The 15,420-nt window shown below is 51.7% G+C and overlaps 1 protein-coding gene and 1 long non-coding RNA gene across 2 annotated transcripts in view; one reads left to right on the top strand and one right to left on the bottom strand.

The window, feature by feature from the left end:
- The window catches only part of PARD6G (par-6 family cell polarity regulator gamma), a 92,639-nt gene that overhangs the window by 66,113 nt on the left and 11,106 nt on the right, over positions 1-15,420 (top strand). The window lies entirely within an intron of this gene.
- The window catches only part of LOC112611409, a 30,043-nt gene continuing 20,726 nt past the window's right edge, over positions 6,104-15,420 (bottom strand). Inside the window, exons 2-3 of the long non-coding RNA XR_003116650.1 lie at positions 7,820-7,875; positions 6,104-6,453 (exon numbers count right to left, since the gene is read on the bottom strand). This is a non-coding gene — a long non-coding RNA (uncharacterized LOC112611409). The remainder of the gene's footprint in view (positions 6,454-7,819; positions 7,876-15,420) is intronic.

The following is a 15,420-nucleotide window of genomic DNA, read 5'->3' as shown; positions in this document are numbered from 1 at the left end:
GTGGCACGTCCGTGGGGTCATCCGTGGTGTGGCTCATCCGTGTCATGGCCTGTTTCAGTGCCTTGCTCCTGCTGTGGCTGAGATCCCACTGTATGGACAGGTCACACTGTGTTCATCGTTCATCAGTTGATGGACATCGGGGTTGTTCCCACCTTTGGCCACTGTGAATGATGCTCACATGCGAGTTTCTGTGAGATTCACTGCATTCACGTGGATTCACTGCAGCCCGGCAGTTCCTCAGAGGCTTCAACAGAGAGTTGCCGTATGACCATCAGTGGCTAAAAGGGTAAGAGCGGACACCCTCATCTTGTCCTGACCTTAGAGGGAGGTGCCCAGGGTTCAGCGTGGAATGTGACCTTAGCTGTGGGTTTTCACAAATGCCCCTCATCTGGTTGAAGCCCTAGTGTTTCCTTCTCACATCAGAGGCAAATGCATGGGGGTGGGTTCTCAATTTCCTCTGGTTTGGACAATAAAAAGGACCAAGAAAAACGGAGTTCTTTGACCGCTAACGTGTGTAAAAAGAAAGTTTGTAAAAGCAAGAGTTAAAATGCTTCCCACAGTGTGGTCATCACGGCACACAGGACCCTGGAATTATAGTGTGGGGTTGTCCTTGTGGTTTCCTTGCATGTCATGTGCTCTCGGCTCAGACAGGGACATCCAATTGACTTCTGACTCGGGGAATTTAAACTTTACACCACAGCTTTATTTAGATGACTTGTTTATTGTATTTTCCATTTGTTTTTATTTAAACGTTGTATAAAAATTGTTAGGGCTGGTTTTGATATAGAAAAATCATGATGACTGGTTTTGATATAGAAAAATCATGATGACTGGTTTTGCTAAGTCCATACACCTTTGTGGTCTGGGGAGCGGTGAGTGCTGAAGCCAAAGGAACGTCTCTGGAAACAAACAAGGGGGTTCTCTCAGGGTCAGAGACTGATGGAGCAGGATGAAGTGGGCTCCTGGGCAGAGAGCACTTGGAGAGGGAACGGCTGCACAGTGCTCAAGCTGGGGCTGTGTGTGCCACCGGCAGGATCACGTGCTGAGCCATGGGGGACTCAGCTGGGGCCATTAGAAGCTCCGGGGCCTGATCCACCCACTCTGACTGGCGCTGCCCTCAGGAAACCATCTCTGCCTGAAACCCATTAGGGCCGGGGAGAGTTGTCTGGCTGGAAAGGAAGAAGACAGATGCTGGTGGTGTTTTTGTCTTTTGGTTGTTGTTTTAGAGACACTGAGAAGATCAGCGTAATTTTCCACTCTGCCCGTGTGTGGCTTTGCTCTTCTCCATGCCCATCTGTGGCTTGTTTTGCAGAAATCTTCTCTCTAGCTTTTTCTCTCTCACCCTTTCACATTGCAAGGCCCTCCACCTCTTCACTAACTTTCCTGCAGATGACGGAGGCCTGCAACCAGGAACCTGACTCTTCAGCTCAAATCTTGGTTCGAAAGGGGGACTTCTCTGTGCCCCCGTTGTCGGCATGCTATGGTAGTGAATGGACGGCCCACCCATTCTCACGGGCCCCTCGTGAGACCCCGGCCATCTCATTCCGTGGGAGCCACGTCAAGAGGAAGGAGGGTGGGAGGGGCGTCTGGCTGCGTGGTGTGGGGCCTGCAGTGTTGTGGCACACACAGCTTCAGCCAAACGTCTAGCCCTGTACCTAGAACTAAGAAATAAAACTATAATATCAGATTTAAAAGTTCTCCGGGAACATTTGTCCTGCCCAAAATAGTAAGTTGTCATTTTTAGAAGAATAAAACAGCTTTGATAAGCGCCGTGGATGCACCTGACACAAGAGAATTGATGGTGCAGATGGATTTGGGCTCAAGGTGGTTTTCAATACCCAGGTGACGTCTAGGTGATTGGAAAGGGTGTCTGTTGGATTTGCACCTTTTTTCCCTGTGGAAGTTATTTTTATGTAGTTTTATATGTGTTCTCAGAACAAATTGGCCAAAAACATTACCTTAAAGTGTGACTTGATTTTCAGTGTACATTTTCAGATGTTATAGGAAATGCGTTCGCAGTTGAGGGGTCAAAGCAGGGGAAGATGGCTTCCTTGGCAATAACAAGCAAAGTCAAACGTGTTTATTTTTGTATCTGTAAAAGCTGGCCGCTCTCTAAGTGTAGTTCCAGCATCTAAAGTGGACACAGAACCTGTTCTTCGGGGCCTGTCACACCCTCACTGTCTATGTGAGAGTTTATCCCTCCTTGCGGATACTGGGGGCAGGAGCTGCCTTCATACACGCAGGCATCAGCTGCCACCCTTCAGGGAGGGCTGGGGGCCAGTGGGCAAGTGGCTGCTGTTCCTCTGAGCATCTCATCAAAGGCAGGCCAGTTGGTCACAGGCATTTTGGGAGTGGGAGACAGACGGTCAAGGTCAAAAACAGGTCGCAGTTGTAGAAGTGGGAGGGGCCCAGAGCACTGTGGGTGAGCAGCTGGGGAGCTTGGGGTGAGACCCTGCTGGGCCCTACCCAGCTGTGTGGCCTCCCTGCTTTCTGCCTCAGTTTCTCGCATAACAAAAGCAGGTGGCAAGATGAGGAGTTGAACATGAGGTGTGCCAGAGCTCTGAACTCTGCAAAGGGGCTTCTCCGCTGGAAATGTGTTGTGCCCTGCAGCCCTGGGTCTGACTGAAATGCAGGTTCTATCAGCGGGGCCAGGCTGCTTCCCTCCCAGGGACAGGTCTACTGGGCAGCCTTGGGCAGTGGATTTCTGAGGTGCTTCATCCAGCTGCCTGTCCCCACACATGCTCTGTGCAGGGGGAGAGGACACAAGGAAAGGGGAGCCGACGCCCGTCAGGAAGACCAGGAGCTGGAAGCAGCTCCCAGCCAGGAAGGAGGGGAAGGGCCAGGTTCCAGGTTGGCAGCAGAGAGAAGCTCTTCCCTGAGCAGGAGGCAGGGGCACAGTCGCTGGTGAGGGAGACTGGGGAGGAGACCCTCCTTGTGGGGAGAGGGGAGGGAGATCTGATCTGCTGAGTTTAGGGGAAGGGCGTGCCTGCCGGGCTTTGGAAGCAGAAATGTAGGGTTGCTCCCTCCCTTTGAGACCTGTCTGTCACCAGCTGGCTGCAGCGCTGTGTGGAGATGAGGCCTTCTTGGGGGCTCACAGTGGCATGTCACCATGTCCTTGGTGGCCTGGGTGTTTAATGCACCCAAGCACACTGGGTCCCCCGGCACCCAGAGCATGATGCCTGCCTTGGCGTGTGTGGCATCAGGACCACAGCTTCCACAGACATCCCAGCTGGGGACATCAGCTGACTTGGCTGAGGGACCAGGGGACAGACACCACCTCTCCTATCCCCCAGGGGCGTGTGACCTGGGGTCACTGGCATGCTTGGTGGGCACACCAGTCTACGTCAGGGTACGCAGGGCTCGTTGGTGGGTGTCGTTGCCACACAGACTGAGCCTTCAGAGTGGCGCCTCTTCCTGTCTCACCCCTGCAAGGCTGCTTCTCCAGTCGCAGCCCATGTTCTAATGTCGAGATCACATATGAGATTCAGGCCTTCGAACAGCCTCACTGCAGGAGCCGCCTTCCAACCCGCTGGAAACGTGCGTGTGAGGCCAGGGTTCTTACCCTCAGCACTGCTGACGTTCTGGGCTGGACATTTCTTTGCCGTGGGGCATCTGCACATGGAGAGCTATCGGTGCCCCTGGCCTCTGCCATCTGGATACCAGGAGCGTCCCCCGCACTTGTGCTAACTAGAATGTCTCCAGACATCACCACGTGTCTGCTGGGGGCAGAACCATGGGGCTAAGTTGTGACTGCCCCCTGTGGTGGACTCTGTTGTGATGAGGAGGGGCTGGGCCTGCAGGTGGACGTCTGCCCCCCGACAAAGCTTGTATGAGGGGGACCCAAGAGCATGTGGTGCCTATGCCAAGCTCACTGGCGGGAACGGGGGGTCAGGCTCACTTCCTCCAGGGAGTGGCGAGCAGCCCTGCCATTTGCGGTGCCATAGAGACAGTTAAGCTTGAGAATGTGATTGCCGTTCCGAAAACACCCAGAGGCCACCGTGTGCCCCAGCCCGCAGAAAACAAGGACCCCTGACACTGTCTGGGTTGGTCCTGGGAGGGCCCCCGTGATGCCTGGGGGGTGCACACCATGGAGCGGAGCCTCCTCCATGTAGCCTGGGAGCCTCAGTGAGGCCACAGCCCCAGAAGAGCACAGTACTGCATTCCCAGGTACGCCCCTCCCAGCTACGTGTCCTCACCTGCCGGCCCCAGCTGTGGCTGCCCACGCCCCGCCTGGCTCTCCTGCCAGGAACTTCCCAAGCAGAGGCCTCGGGTAGCAGGCACTCCGTGCCCCCTCTGCCACCTGGGCTGCTGAGGGGGTATCACCAGGAGTCAGCTCAGGACCTGGACACCCAGGCCCAGGTGAGCAGCTGACGCACCCGTGGCCATTCCCTTCCCAGGCCCTGGTTCACCCAGCCAGGCCTCTGTGCCACTTTTCCACAGGACATTCAGCTTCACCTTTCCTCTCCTCTCTGCAGACCACTGAACTTTCGTTCTGAGGCACAATGGGGCATTCCCGTCAGGCTCTGCCTCCCTAGACAGAGGCGAGACCAGCTGCAACGTAGCCCCCAGCAGCCGGGTGCCCCTCTGAGATGGGCCAGGCAGCACGCTCACGGCGCCTTCGTGTGGCTTCAGGTCTTTGACCATCGCATTCCTAACCAAAATATAAACTTCAGGATCATCCTGGATTTGGCATTACCCAAACCATTTGCTTTTGATAGTAATAGTGTCTTGGCAGAGTTCTTGCTCTTGGACTTCGTATGGTGATGGTGACCACCATGCATGGAATCCATGGCATGGGCATCCGCCACTGTGCTTGTTACCAGAGGAGGAGGTGAAGTCGCTGCCTGGAAGGCCCAGGCAGCGGCCAGTGGTGGCAGCGAGACCACACCGTTGAGAAACCAGTGCTCCTAACAGCTTGCCTGCACCTCCCCTCTTGGCTCTGCAAGTCTTTGCATGGAACAGCTGATGTAACGTGGGCCCAGGGCAGCAGGGGACCCTAAAGCAAGCCTCCTGAGCGGGGGGGCAGTGGCATGTCACGGGGGACTCCCCTGTCCTGTTGGCCTTCTCTGGTGGACTTGGGGACCAATGGCCCGCTGGAGGCAGGACTCGCCCTGGCAAGGGAGCGGGCGTGGGTGGAAGGGCATGTTGCTGCAGTCTGGGGCATGTGAGCCCGGCTTCCAGGGATGAGCTCATCCTCCCTGGACCCTGAAGAAGTCTGAGGCTTCTTCACCGAGGCTCACCTGAGTGATTTCAGTGCCAGGGGTTTACCAAGGAAAAATGGTCCCCTCCAGTTTGAAAACAAACAAAAAAAAATGACTGCAGCCAACCCTCAGGCCCTTCCCGTGAAGGCGCTGTGGTCCACACCATGTGGGCTTGGCTGTGGGCACTGGGCTGGCTTCTGGTGCTCACCAGCCGATGCGTCGAGAAGTCTGGGGGGCAGTGAGTTCCCATTGGTGCTTTGTGACAGGCTCCTCCTCTTCATGGCCCCAGAAAAAATGTATGAAACGGGAAAGTGTCAGTGGTGGTTAGTGCTCTCTCTGGGCTCTGGCGTGGTGTTCTCTGTCTCCCTGCAGGACGCCACCTGCCCAGTGAGTTCTTCTGCCTACCTCCTGCTCCTCCTTCCTCACTCCCTCCCCAGAAGAGGAGCCACTGGCTTGAAACCTTCATGCTGCTTTGGGTGGACCTGCTCCTACACACGTTAGGAAGTGATGGGGCAGGGCAAAGAGAGGGGACCTTGCCATGCTGTCGGCATGTGTCCATCTGCCCAGATTTGTGGACGTCTGTTTTCTGCCTCGTGTGTTCTGTAAAGATGCTTGTGCTGTGTGAAGGTGGCACTCCTTCAAACTGTGAGCTCCACCCTCCCATCCTGGCAGGAACCATCTGGGGTGAGAGCCGGCATTGCTAGGGAGACTGGGGGCTAGGACATGGTTTTACCAAAGTGCTGTGGTTGGAGGCATTCCTAAAGCAAAAATGACCAAAAAGCCACGTTGGACACTGGAAATGGGCTTGAGGGAGGATGGCTGCAAGCTGGGATTCTCCAGGGATGCTCCTCTTTATGGGTTCTCAGCATTTAGGCACCGAAGGCTGAAGGATTCTCCCTTTCTTGAGAGGAGACACTGTTGCAAGGGCAGGTGCAGCCAGGAGCAGGAGTCGGCGGTGAAGGAGTGGGGCTCCCCTCTAAGCCCAGCAACAGCGGACACTGAGCTCGGAGGAGTCTGGCTGGAAGGCCCAGGTTTACAAAGCCTGGACCCAGAGGCATCTCCCTGAGGAGTCAGACCCGTTCTCTTCCTGGAGTGCAGCGCTGACCCTACCAGGAGCGGGTGGTTGAGATTTTTACAGAGATCACTGCAGTTTTTCCAGTGATATCTCCACTGGGACAGACACGCGGACGCAATCCAGGTCTCCCCATCTCACATGTGCTGGGTTGGTCTTAGGAGCAAACCACAGCTGTATCTGGAAGAATCAAGCCCAGAAAAAGTTTCTCGTCTAAGGCAATATGTGATCTTGCTGGACCACGATTATCCCATGCCTGTGTGTGTGTGTGTGTGAGCTTCCCATTTGGACTGCGATTTATTTCATGCATGTGTGTTGGGTGAGTGTGCACGTGTGTGCTTCCCATTTGGACTGCGATTTTTCGTGTGTGTGCACGCACGCTTCCCATTTGGACTATGATTTATCCTGTGTGTGTGTTTGTATGTGTGTGCGCTTCCCATTTGGGCATTGATTTATCTCGTGCATGTGTGTGCTTCCCATTTGGACTGTAATTTATCCTGTGCGTGTGCATGTGTGTGTGCTTACCATTTAGACTGCAATTCATCCCATGCATGTGTGTGTGTGCATTCATGTCCATGATGTGTGTATGCGTGCTTCCCAGCTGGACTGTGACTTATCCCGTGCGTGTGTGTGTGTCCTGTTTGTTTTCCAAGGATCGTGAAGGGCTGTTTACATAGATCATGTTTTGCCTGTGGCCGCCGCGGCACCAGGGAGGAGCTTTTTTCCACTGCAGTGAGCTGTTTGCCCTGTTAGGAGCTCAGCCTTCTCCACAGCAGGCGACGAGAGGGGAGGCTTTCTTCAAGGCTGACTTGTACTTTTATTCTTTCCCGTATTTCCCTTCCAGTCCCCCACAGAAATGTGTGCCTGCACCCCCTTCCATAGCAAGCCGCGACCCTTCTCCCCACCCTGGCCAACACTGACTGTCGCCTACCTTTCTCTTGAGGTTGAGACCTGAGTGCAGATGAGACTCAGGACCAGCTGCTGTGTGGTGGCTCCGGGGCCTTTGTTCTGTTTTTCATGTTGAAGGGAGTAGGAACTATACATTGTAAGTGGGCACTTACTTGGGCATTAGGTCTGGAGTTGAAATAAAGAGGTACTGGTTTTGAAATATAGGATGTATTCTGAGTGTAAAGTAAATGTGGGATGCGTCCATCAGTCTTTTCATAGTGAGTTGAGTTATTTCAGGTAGAGACACAAGGAAAAACTTGATTAAAAGCACATGTGCATACTTTAAACCTGATCAAGTTACCTGCTCCAATTCCTACTTTATAATGTTATTCCTTCCTCTTTAATGTGCTTCTCTATACCACTGATACTTCTCAGGAAAAAATGTGAATTTCTGTTTCAAGATGTATCGGTTGCCCCCCACCCCCGCCTTTCTCTCTTCATCCTGGCTCTAGGAGCTCTCTCCTCCTCCACCACCTCTGGGTCACCTCCCACAGACCCTCAGGGTACAGCCAGCCTCTTCTCCCTTTTGGAAGTCACCTCCTCCAGGAAGCCCCTCAGAACTTGCTCTTACCAGCATGACATCCCAGCAGGCACTCACCTCCAATGTGACTGGAGCTGGTGGACAGTTGGAGTTTTGGGATTCAGAGGTACCACCTGCAGAGTCTCAGAGAAACAAGCCTGAGAGTGTCTCTCAGAAAACACTAACATAAAACACAGCAGTCGTGCATCTAGGAAGTGACCACCCTAGATGCTCAGCGGCAGGTCTGTGTGGTTGTTCACTGTGGTGTTTTTTGTGATGGTGAACATTTGGCAAAAGCCCGAACACCTAACGTCCCTGCAGTGGTGGAATGAGGATGTGCCCTGGCAGAGAACGTGACTCAGATACACTCAGCAAGAGAACAGTTATAAAACAGTGTGCGTGGTGCACTGAATTGACCATGTCACCCCAGGTTCTTATGTCGAAGTCCTAGCCCTCAGTGTGACTGTATCTGGAGACAGGGTCTTTAGGGGGTGATGAAGGTTACATAAGATCGTAAGGATGAAGCCCTGACCAATCAGATTGTGTCATAAGCAGAGGAGGAGGCACCAGAGGTCTTGGTCTCCCTGCCACGTGGGGATACAGGAAGATGGCAGCTGTCTGTCAGCCAGGAAGAGAGCCCCCCCAGAAACTGACAAGCCGGACCTTGATATGGGACTTTCCAGCCTCCAGAAGTGTGAGAAATAAATGTGCACACTTTAAGCTGTGCCATCTGTGGTATTTTGTTATGGCAGCTGGAGCTAAGACACACATTATGTTCACACTTCTGCAATAAAACGATTATTAAAGTGTTATGTGTTTCTAGAATGTGTTAGCTGCACTAAATAGTCTGGGGAAGTGTGTACTAGACTGTTAGGAAGAAGGATTATGGGGCATTTATTTCTGCTTTGTTTAATCCATTTTCTCCAGCCTGTTTAGTCTTCTGATCCCAGCATGTGGGAGAAAGCCTGGCCTGTGTTGGGTGCTGTCCCTGAGCATTGGTTAGGAATGAACAGACAGATGCATGAGAGATCATGTTTTTATACAACGAACTTTTTTTTACTTGGGCAAAGGGGTCTGCGTTTTGGGAGGTTGTCCTCCTGCATCACCCAGTGCTGCAGTCAGAGCACCTGGGTCCTGCTGCTACCCCTGAGTGTGAACTAAATGTGGGCTGCATCCGTCAGTCTTTTCTCAGTGCACTGAGTTCTTCCAAGTGGACATAGTGGAAACCGTGATTAAAAGCACTTGTGGGCAGGCGCGGTGGTTCATGCCTGTAATCCCAGCACTTTGGGAGGCCGAGGTGAGAGGATTGCTTGAGCCCAGGAGTTGTCTGTCACCCAGCTGTCACCTAGCAGCCTCCAGCCTCAGTTCCCCTCTCTGTCAAAGGAAGTTGTCATTGGCCTCAAGGTCTGGGAACACCAAGGAGGAAGTAGGTGGGAAGGTTTTATGGAGCCTCTGGGACTTTCCTGAGGAGGTGGGAGTCCAGCCTCCATGTCAGCGGACACAGGACCTGGAAAGAACAGGCTTGGCTATGAACTTGCTGCAGCACAAAAGGTGAGGGCTGTAGGCCCTGCCTTGGGGTTTTATAGGAGCCCTGTGGGAGGGAGGGTGGCACATCCCATTTTACACGTGTTAACACTGGGCTCAGAACTGGTCCAGGCAGTGGATGGTGGCTCTGGGATTGGGCAGAGCTTCCCTAACTCTACAGACTGACTGCCTTTCCCTGTATCCTGAAGCCACAAAGCCAAGGAAATTCGGGCATTCGTGACCTGTCGTGACCTGGAAACTGCCCCAGGACTCACAACGCAGCGGCTTCTGTGAGGCAGTAGCCACACGCTTCGAAGGAGGCTTAGCACACTTGCTGGGGAGCAGTTCCGGGGCCACCTGCAGCTGAGGAACCATTTCCTCGTGGCAGAGAAAAGTGTGTCTGAGTTTGCTTTATTTTTACTTTGAGGGTTTTTAGGAAAAAGCCATTGTTTGAAGAAATTAATTTAACAGAAAAAAATCAACATCAGTGTTTGCTTCTTCCCCCTTCCCAGGTGATGTCTCCCCAGGGTTTGCCCCTTTTTTTAGACGAAGTCTCGCTCTGTCACCCAGATTGGAGTGCAGTGGTACAATCGCGGCTCACTGCAACCTCTGCCTCCTGGGTTCAAGTGATTCTCCTCCCTCAGCCTCCCAAGTAGCTGGGATTACAGGCGCGTGCCACCACGCCTGGCTGATTTTTGCATTTTTAGTAGAGATGAGGTCTCACCATGTTGGCCAAGCTGCTCTCAAACTTCTGACCTCAAATGATCCACTCACTTCGGCCTCCCAAAGTGCTGGGATTATAGGTGTGAGCCACTGCGCGCGGCCGCATTTGCCCCTTTCCAAGCAGGTTGGGTTGGTGTCCGGCCATGACCCCTGCCCTGGTAGTTGAGTCGTGTCTTTATCCTCCATGACAAACTTTTTCTATCGCCCCAAGCAACATGCTTCCTAGTGTGCATCACACACTCATGATGTTGGGAACCTAGTGGCTGAACATGATGGTACTTAATTTCTTAAATAAGGACTTTCTACATTGGGTAGTTGGTTTGTTCTTTTTTTTTTTTTTTTTTTTTTTTTGAGACGGAGTCTCACTCTGTCGCCCAGGCTGGAGTGCAGTGGCGCAATCTCGGCTCCGCCTCCCGGGTTCACGGCATTCTCCTGCCTCAGCCTCCCCAGCAGCTGGGACTACAGGTGTCCGCCACCACGCCCGGCTAATGTTTTGTATTTTTAGTAGAGACGGGTTTCACCGTGTTAGCCAGGATGGTCTCGATCACCTGACTTTGTGATCTGCCCACTTCGGCCTCCGGTTTGTTCATTTTTATATCCTGCCGGTTCCAGACAACTTCTAATAATGCCTGATATTCAGGGCTCACTTCTCCAAAGCCGATGGAAATGTTCTCATAAGCCTGGCCCCAAGCATATGGTGATATTTCTGTTTCTGGTTTTTTGTGCTTGTTTCTACCAGAGCAACAGATAATGTGATTTGCTACTTTACTTAGAATGGCACAGGGATGTGACTTTGAATTAGGCAATGATTTCTTAAATATAACAACAAAAGCACAAGCAAAAAGGAAAAATTAGATAAATTGAACTTCTTCAAATTAAAACCTGTTGTATGTCAATGGACACTATTGAGGAAACAGAACCCCCTCAAAAAATGGATGAAAGCGTTTGTAAGTTATGTTTCTTATAAGAGACTCTTACTCGGAATACGTAAAGAATACTCGTGTCAATAGAAAAGACAACCCAGCCGGGCATAGTGGTGCATGCCTGTAATCCCAGCACTTCGGGACAACGAGGCAGGCAGATCACTTGAGGTCAGGTTGGCAAAACCATCTCTGCTAAAGATGCAAAAATTAGCCAGGCATGGTGGTGGGCACCTGTAATCCCAGCTACTTGGGAGGTTGAGGCACTCAGCCTCAGAAATGGCCTGAGCCTGGGAGGCAGAGGTTGCAGTGAGCTGAAATCACCTCACTGCTTTCCAGCTTGGGCAACAGACTGAGACTCTGTCTCAAAAAAACGAAAGACATACAGCCCAACCCAACTGAAAATGGGCGAAGGATCTGAAGAGACATCTCTCAAAAAAAGATATACAAGTGGCCAGTAAGCACAAGAATAGATGCTCAACATCATCAGTCATCAGGGAAATGCAAACCCAGACCACAGTGAGACACCACTTCACACCCACTGTGATGGCTGATAATGACAGACAGAAACAAGTATTGTCAAGAATGTAAAGAAATAACCCTCAGAACTGCTGGTGGGAATAGAAAATGTTTCAACCACTGTAGAAAACAGTCTGGCAGTTCCTCAAAAAGTTCAACATAGAGTTACCATATGACCCAGCAATTCTACCCCCAGGTGTATATCTGGCAAAAAGGAAAACATATGTCCACACAAAAACTTGGTTCTGCTTCTCTGGAAAGCCCAGACTAAACATCCAAACCAAAAGAGCAACACGCTATCATTCTTCCCCCTTTATCAAATGTACATTTGATATAACATTTGTTAAATGTACATAAATGTTCACAACAACATTATTCACAATAGCTCAAAACCAGAAACAACCCAAATTAAATTAATGGATGAATAAATGTGGTGTCTCAACACAGTGGAACACGGACCTCCTTATACAGTGTGGATGAACATTTAACTCATGATGCTACGTGAAAGAAAGCCAGACACAGGCCACGTGTTGTAAGATTCCATTTATATGAAGTGTCCAGGGCAGGAAAATCCATAGAGACAGAAAGTAATGAATGGTTGTCAGGCTGAGGAGAGGAAGGCATTGGGAGGTACGGACTTTTTTTTAGGGTGATGGAAATGTTCTGTAATTACTGGTAATGGTTCCACTATGTTGTGAATATGCTAAAGCTACTGAGTTGTACACTTTAAAATGGTTAAAATGCTTAATTTTATGTTATGTAAATTTTCTCTGAAAATTTTTAAGCAAAATGCACAGGGAATGAGCATGGGCCAGTAATGTCGGCAACCAGGTCCTGTCGCTGCACTGCTGTGGCGCCGCCTGCTGGCTCCACGGGAATTGGGGGAGGGATGGGGCCTGGGTGCTCCTGTGTCTCTTGCTTTCTGTTCCAGAGACTTCCCAGGAGGGTGGAAACCCCCACCCAGAGTGACCTCTCAAAAGGCAGCGTGGCCTGACCAGGGACGCTGCAGGAGGAGGGCTTGGAGGGAGGGCAGTGGGCATGGCAGAGTCGGCCTTCCTGAGGTGACCCCAGCTTGTTGGACAAGACATAGCAAATGCTGACTACAGTAACCTAGGAGTGAGTTACGGCTTCAGGGATTTTTCAATTATTATTTTTACTTCCAGTTTTTCTCTAGTGAGTACAGATTACTTGGGGGGTGGTTTTTTTTTTTTTTTTTTTTTTGAGGTGGAGTCTCGCTCTGTCGCCCAGGCTGGAGTGCAGTGGCGTGATCTCGGCTCACTGCAAGCTCCGCCTCCTGGATCCACACAATTCTCCTGCCTCAGCCTCCCGAGTAGCTGGAATTACAGGCATGAGCCACTGCGCACGGCTGTGTTTGCCCCTTTCCAAGCAGGTTGAGTTGGTGTCCCACCACCACACCCGGCTAATTTTTTGTATTTTTAGTAGAGATGGGGTTTCACCGTGTTAGCCAGGATGGTCTTAATCTTCTGACCTCATGATTCGCCCGCCTCGGCCTCCCAAAGCACTGGGATTACAGGCGTGAGCCACCGCGCCCGGCCTTCGGGTGGTATTTTTAATAGAGAGAAATAATAGAGAACCAGGACCAACATGAGATGTTTCTTAAATACTTCCAATGAAAATTTAAACTCAAGTCTGCTCATTCCTTTCCCGTCTCTCCTCCTGGGTCAGGGCCGGGAATGGCCTCCTCTCCTTGCCCGCAGCCTTTTGCTGGGGGAAGGGTGTGGGCAGAACATTCCAGAGGCAAGTGCAGAGATTGGACCTGGCTACACTTGAGACCACTGAGTCCAGAAACAGGACCCTGAAGTAAGATAAGAATTATGCACCATAGGGTTCCTTTTCCCCCATATTTGTGGAAATAAAACATTGCTTAAAGTTCCAGAAAACACTTCTTAGATGGTAACTAGGACTTTGTGTGGTGTTTTCGTTGGTTGATGCTGTCCCTTATTGCAAGGGTGCAGGGCCCACCTGGGCAGCACTGTGTGTGTTGCTCAGGCCCTGGCCTCTGGCACATGCCCTGCAGGCTGCCTGTTGCAGTACATACGGGTCCTGGGGCAGGCACCGTCACCTCCCTCATCAGAACATGCTGGTCGCCTCCAACCATGGTGTGTCCTTGGTGACTGAGAGCCGACAGTCCTGGTGTTGGTGGAAAATAGATTTGCTCTGGCAGATGGGGGTAGACGGTGTTCTTGAGCTGTTCGGTGCTGGGGATCATGGCCAGGTGAGCCCGGAAGAATCCCCTGAGATTGCGTGCTGCAGACCAGGCCTGTGGAGATGCCCCAAGGAGACAGGTCTTGGCGTTTGAAGACAGTTTTGTGGAAAAGATAAAACTGCCGACGAGTTCTGAGACTAGTACACAACACGCTTTGTTTTCACCTAATGTGGCACACTTTTAAAATGTTGACATTTATGTTGTCTTTAAAAATGAAATATTGTTCTGGCATGTGTTTTGACCCAGTGGTGTAGTTCTTCTGCGGTATTTTTTGTATGTGTCTACATGCTGTTTAATTATGGGGAGGGAATTTGGTCTTAACTACCCTTGGACAAGCTGGGACTGGACAAGGCCCGAATAGGCCGTGCTGATCTGGCAGCTGAGGTCTGCGGCGTGGCGCGTCCTGATGGCGTCATTGAGAGACTGGGACGTGCTCTCCTCTCTGGCTTCCTCCTTCCTTCCTTCCTTTCTTTATTGATTTCTTACCATTTAAGCTGGCAGCTGCTTTGCCCGTGAGCAGGCAAGGCCATGGCGTTGGGCCTGGGCAATTCACCAGGTGACCATGGTCCTCGCAGTCGCTCGTCTCCTGAAATCAAGTGTGGCAGATGCGTGAGCTCTGACTGCTCCTCTCCGTGGTGACTTAAAACCAAGTCCTTGATCCTGAGAGGGAAAGAAAGAGGTTGTATCTCTCACTTCAGGTGACGAAAAGTTGAATCAGAAGCAGTGAAGCAAGTGGTTTGAGAACGAGGAACAGCGGGAGCCAGGAGACTCGGGAAGATCAGGAATTGGGGTGGGTGTGGCTGTGAAGTGGACCACACGCTCTGGCACCCGAGGGCACCATCTCCCATCCAGGCCTGATGTATGGGATTCTAAACAACTTGCAGAGGAACCGCTGAGGAGGGGTGTGTCCTGGTGGAGCGCCTTGAGGCAGAGGGTTCCCCGCCGTCCTTCTGCAGCCCTGTGCTGCCAAGGGAGGCGAAGCAGTGCTGCTGTGCCTAAATTTTGGCATCTGTCTGGTGCTTCCCTTGTTGAGCACTCGCAGGAATCAAGTGCAACATTGAGCACGGGCCTGGTGTGTTCTCCAAATGCCCATGAGTTGTTACCTCTGCAGCTGCCACCATGAAGACGATTGGGCACCCCATGTGTCTGGCCAGGCTAGCAGGGAGGCGTGGGCAGAGGGCGTGTCTCGGGACCACGGTTACCTCCTCCCGGGCGCAAGCCCTCAGGCACGCGCAGCCACCTTCCTGAGGACCGACCTGAGCGTGAAGGCGACGCCTTCCTGTTTCTCTCCCTTCCCCAGAGTGCAGTTGGACAGGCTCCGTCCAGGAGAAGGACCCTGGAAGCCTTTGGAAGAGGCATCTTCACCAGTTTCCACCCTTCCCTGCCGGAGAGTCAGGATAGTTTTAATTCAGGTCAAACCCTTACGTGACAGAAGGGGTTGTTTGTAAGAAAATATTTATTAGAAAATCTTTAGTTTGAAAACTTGGAACCATGAGAGCTTCATAAGACCAGATTCCAATTCCCCCTCTTGTTACAGATACTTCAAAATAGAAATGGAAGAAGAAAATATAATTTAATTTGACAGCTGGCTGTGGTGATTCACGTCTGTAATCCTGCTACTCAGGAGGTTGAAGCCTGAGAATTGCTTGAACCCGGGAGGTGGAGGCTGCAGTGAGCCGAGATGGTGCCACTGCCCTCCAGCCTGGGTGACAGAGTCTCCAAAAACAAATTTACACACACACACACACATGTAATTTGAAAACAGG

This window comes from Theropithecus gelada, chromosome 18 (genome assembly GCF_003255815.1).
Source record: "Theropithecus gelada isolate Dixy chromosome 18, Tgel_1.0, whole genome shotgun sequence".
NCBI lineage: Eukaryota > Metazoa > Chordata > Mammalia > Primates > Cercopithecidae > Theropithecus > Theropithecus gelada.
This window is presented reverse-complemented; position numbering and strand designations above follow the sequence as displayed.